The following is a 5,812-nucleotide window of genomic DNA, read 5'->3' as shown; positions in this document are numbered from 1 at the left end:
ACAAAGTACATGTCTTTAATATAATAATTTAATAGTTATATAATATTTTAATAATTAATTATAATAAATAATTAGTTATTATTTAATTTAATTATATTAAATTCATATGGATTGCTTCTGAAAATGTCTGTCTGGTCTACTGCTGCACTTTATTTCTGTCAGATGAGCTTGGCATTGTTATGAATTTCGCTTTAATTATATTTCCTCTTTGTAATGTAAGGAAAAAATGAGGATGTTATACATTTTTGTGTGTTTACTACAAACACACACACAAAGAAGGATAAGAGTAGTGCTGTGGGTTACTGCAAATATTGGCATGATCTATGCCAAGTACTGAAGTAAGTATTGCCAGTACCAATACTGATAACCATCATAAGCAGCTTGTGTTGGGGAGATCAGAGTGGCAGGACTTATTACATGAGTTGTCATCAGTTTCTGAACACATTTTAATGACCACTAAATCCACAATAGACAACACAACAAAGCATAAAACACTCCTTCCAGTTATTCGTGTATTCTAAAACAGGGTTTTGTTTCTTTGAAGCTTTGGAATGTAAATGTACATGTCTCTAAAACACTTCGGGTGAACCTCTGTTGTTCAAACTGCTACAGGCTACAAATAAAATAGACATGACATCACAAAAAGATGCAGGCGGCATTTTTCAGAATGAATGCGTGAGGTATATTTTTTAATTCCCCCTAAAATAATTTACTTAACACAATTCAGTGGGACAGAAACAAAGTATTGATCCTATCGTGCTTGGATCAATTCAACACCAACACCATCAGTATTGCTACTATCGATATTTGGATTGTTCTACCACCGGTAACAGAAATGTTAAATCATTTTATATAATTATTATTTATACATTTGCAAGTCACGCCTCTTTTATAACTGGTAGTGCTGAAAAGAGTTTTGCTAAGGATAACACCAGTGCGCCCTCTTTCCTTCAGACGCATTTTAGGAATTGGGACTTTGACTTCTTAAGACTTACAGATTGTGTCAGTCTAAAGGTCACTTTGATGGAGGAGACATGGAATGAGGAAGAGAAGAGCTCTACATCCTAAAAATAAAAATTTAAAAAAGAAAGCTCGTGCATGTCCATTTGAATGAAGGTGCAAATGAAAGTGACAACAGGTGAACTGTAGAGCCAATAACAGAAGTTACAGCATACAGTGGTTTTTAGGTTTGGTTGGCTTTTTTAAAAATTGCAGTGATGAAAGGGACCTGACAGAAAGTTTGGGAACAGATCATTTAAAAAAGACACAAATGAGCACAGTTCATTATCTTACCATTTACCACTGTATGGTTTAACATTTAAAACCAGAGGATGTTACCTGATACAACTTAAGCTGACTGTAAGCAAGCATTCGAAAATGATGATATAGCACAGTAAGTACTAACCTATGATACACACACTGGTATTTACTAACACATTTTGATGTTTTTTTCCTCGCTACCTAGCCTGACCTGTCTCCCCAATGTGATGTTTATGTATTGCATGTACGGTCGGCAAGGTCTGTCATCTCGGTTGTGGGCAAAAGACCTGCAACTGACAAATAAAGGCTATCTCATCATCTAGAGTAAATAGATTCCAATTGACTCTATGGCTGATCTTCTTTGGGAACTGTCAACTGACTAAGTTTATGGCCCTTTGAAGGCTAACACTTAAATGCTGATTGTAAAGAAAAGCAGTCTGTGGTGGCCGTGATAAGGGAGGTAGCTTCACAGCAGTCATGTTCCCAACAGTCTTGCAGGCACTGCCAAGTCCTCACCCTCTGCTCAGTGCAGTGCACACACAGATAATTACAGTGGGGCAAAAAAGTATTTAGTCAGCCACCGATTGTGCAAGTTCCCCCACTTAAAATGATGACAGAGGTCAGTAATTTGCACCAGAGGTACAATTCAACTATGAGAGACAGAATGTAAAAAAAAAAATCCATGAATTCACATGGTAGGATTTGTAAAGAATTTATTCGTAAATTAGGGTGGAAAATAAGTATTTGGTCACCTCAAACAAGGAAAATCTCTGGCTCTCACAGACCTGTAACGTCTTCTGTAAGAAGCTTTTCTGTCCCCCACTCGTTACCTGTATGAATGGCACCTGTTTGAACTCATCATCTGTATAAAAGACACCTGTCCACAGCCTCAAACAGTCAGACTCCAAACTCCGCCATGGCCAAGACCAAAGAGCTTTCGAAGGACACCAGGAAAAGTATTGTAGACCTGCACCAGACTGGGAAGAGTGAATCTACAATAGGCAAGCAGCTTGGTGTGAAAAAATCAACTGTGGGAGCAATCATCAGAAAATGGAAGACATACAAGACCACTGATAATCTCCCTCGATCTGGGGCTCCACGCAAGATCTCATCCCGTGGGGTCAAAATGATCATGAGAACAGTGAGCAAAGATCCCAGAACCACACGGGGGGACCTGGTGAATGACCTGCAGAGAGCTGGGACCAAAGTAACAAAGGTCACCATCAGTAACACACTACAACGGCAGGGAATCAAATCCCGCAGTGCCAGACGTGTTCCGCTGCTGAAGCCAGTGCATGTCCAGGCCCGTCTGAAGTTTGCCAGAGAGCACATGGATGATACAGCAGAGGATTGGGAGAATGTCATGTGGTCAGATGAAACCAAAGTAGAACTTTTTGGTATAAACTCAACTCGTCGTGTTTGGAGGAAGAAGAATACTGAGTTGCATCCCAAGAACACCATACCTACTGTGAAGCATGGGGGTGGAAACATCATGCTATGGGGCTGTTTTTCTGCCAAGGGGACAGGACGACTGATCCGTGTTAAGGACAGAATGAATGGGGCCATGTATCGTGAGATTTTGAGCCAAAACCTCCTTCCATCAGTGAGAACTTTGAAGATGAAACGAGGCTGGGTCTTCCAACATGACAATGATCCAAAACACACCGCCCGGGCAACAAAGGAGTGGCTCCGTAAGAAGCATTTGAAAGTCCTGGAGTGGCCTAGCCAGTCTCCAGACCTCAACCCCATAGAAAATCTGTGGCGGGAGTTGAAAGTCCGTGTTGCTCGGCGACAGCCCCAAAACATCACTGCTCTCGAGAAGATCTGCATGGAGGAATGGGCCAAAATACCAGCTACTGTGTGTGCAAACCTGGTAAAGACCTATAGTAAACGTTTGACCTCTGTTATTGCCAACAAAGGTTATGTTACAAAGTATTGGGTTGTATTTTTGTTATTGACCAAATACTTATTTTCCACCCTGATTTACGAATAAATTCTTTACAAATCCTACCATGTGGATTCATGGATTTTTTTTTCACATTCTGTCTCTCACAGTTGAAGTGTACCTCTGGTGCAAATTACTGACCTCTGTCATCATTTTAAGTGGGGGAACTTGCACAATCGGTGGCTGACTAAATACTTTTTTGCCCCACTGTAAGTCATGCTCAATAATGACATTTTTTAGAAACACGCTTGTTGCAGCTTTTGGTCTTCCAAAAATTAAACATATGTACAAACCTTTGGATTTCAAGTTAGCAGACAAATAAAATACATCACAGATGTGTGTTTAATGCTGTGTTCCTGCAGGTAGTAGTAGGAATCCATGAGGGTGGCATTTAGTGCTCACAGGTCTGTGCCACCGTAAAGTACTCGACGGTGCTGGGACGGAATCCATCATCGAGAGTTTATGCTGATGCAGTGGGCCCTGGATTCTTGACAAAGGGCAATGCCTGGCCTCGTGTGACCGGAGTTTCTTGCTCTTATCTGGGGGCCAGATCGCAGGGGTAGTTGAGATGGTTCCTCCTTTCAATGTGGACCAATGTGGCTCTACTCTAAAACCCTCCCAAATGACTGAACTCTTTGCTCTCTCTCTAAGGGAAAGGCCTCAGTGTGTCAACCCTGCCAAATATTCTGGGAGATTCCCCAGGACACCGTCCACTGTCTCATCAGAAACATGCTCAGGGGCTGTCAGGCATATATGAACACAACTGAACAGGCTTGGTCTGTGATTTCAGATTTGAACTTTTGTTAAAACATTTTGCTCTGTATCAGTAAAAAATGTTAACTTTAACATTGCTTTCACCAGGCTCCTAGAAGCTGTTTTAGTGTTCCCTTCATTTTTCTGTGCAGCCTGTAAGAGAGACAATCTTACAAAATCCCAAAACGTTACAAAAGTATGCTCACTGCAGAAAATGTGCATGCAAAGGTCTTGAAATCAGCAACACTAGTGGATCAAATTGAAGAGACAATAGAAAAACAGTTCCAGAGTCAATGGGCATTAAAAATGGCAGTGTCTGAAGAAGCTGATATCTGTCACTACTGAGGGGAGTGGAAGTGTTGGTACTGATGAAAAGCCTCAAAAATATACCCAAAATCTGAGGAAGGAATCCAAAAATGTCAGTTTATGAATAATCTGTAAAAGTTTATATCAAATAATATATAGTTTTTTGTGGAATTCCATTATTCTAAAAAGAAGAACGTAAGACATGACTAAATAACTCAAGTTGAAATTTGAAATTAGTGGAGGGTTGATTTACTGCATACAGGGACCTTTGTTTTTTCTGTGATGTGAGGGTTTTAGTCTTTCTCTAAAATGTTCTTGTGTGTACAAAACGGCCGACATCAAACACACCCGATCTGGGTCATTTGACCTCAATCCACAGGATTAATCTGAAAGGAGCACAGTGAAGCTTCTACATATGGTAGCACTGACTTGGCACGTGTAAAGATGACATTTAACAGCAAAGGCTCAATGAAACTTTAAAGATGCAATGAATAATGAAAAACATTCCTTTTCCAATTTTTGCAGGTTTTGCATGTTCTTCTTCTCAAGTGATTTCATCAGTCCTCTCTTCAAGCTGCAATGAGACATTTTCAATTTCATACCTTCGTCTATAATCAAATGATCAAAAACCAAACCTGCCAAACAGCAACATGTTACCTTTATGCAACCAGTCACATCATAATTAGCTTATTTTTCCTAAGTTTTGTTCAAAATACAGATATGGCTCTATTCTGTGAACTTAACAGAATTTTTCTGTTCTGCTTTTCTTTGGGCATTTTCTCTTTGCATTTATTACTTTCAATCTTGGGGTCATTTTAATTCATGTCTGTGCATTTTTTCCACAATGTGTCATTTTTACTTGGCAAATTAAATGAATCTAAAGTGCAGCTCAGGTGATCCTGGCATTTAGTTTGCTCGAGAGGGTGCTCATTATATTTTCAAAGTCCATAAGCAGCCAGAGGTCATTGGATGGGGCACTGAGAGAGAATACCTAAAAATGAGCCAAGTGCATCATTCAGTGCATTTGGTCAAATGATGGGTTATCCATTCCAGAAAATATATCAAGAGCCCCGTTACCTCTAACACTAAATTCACCCATCCATCCATCTATTCATCCATCCATTCATCTACTTGTTCTCAGGTCATTTAAATGCAAGAGGATATAAAACACAAACCTCTGTTGCTCCTTTTCCACATGGGATTTTACAGAGAATGAACACATTTAAATATGTGATCCAAAAATGGAATTGTTGATTTATAACTTACACAAGTTAATTGTTGGATGAATATGTTATTTTTCTGTGCATGAAATTAAAATTCATAATAAGTGTGTAAAAACACGTGAAAACAAACGAAAGCACAATTTTAGATCAAATCGGAACAAAAAGGGGGGAAAGGATCGATTAAAAACGGCGTGTGTATAACTTCAGTTTATGTCATTAATTCATCTAGCTTTTCACATTCTCTGTAGTTTTAAACCACAGACTGTATCTAAAAGATGGACATGCCTGCTGGATGAGCTAATAACGTTACAGATTAAAAAAAAAA

Source organism: Pundamilia nyererei, unplaced genomic scaffold, assembly GCF_000239375.1.
Source record: "Pundamilia nyererei isolate P.nyererei 1_Seehausen unplaced genomic scaffold, PunNye1.0 scaffold00050, whole genome shotgun sequence".
NCBI classification, from domain to species: Eukaryota; Metazoa; Chordata; class Actinopteri; order Cichliformes; family Cichlidae; genus Pundamilia; species Pundamilia nyererei.
Note: the sequence above shows the minus strand (reverse complement) of the source record.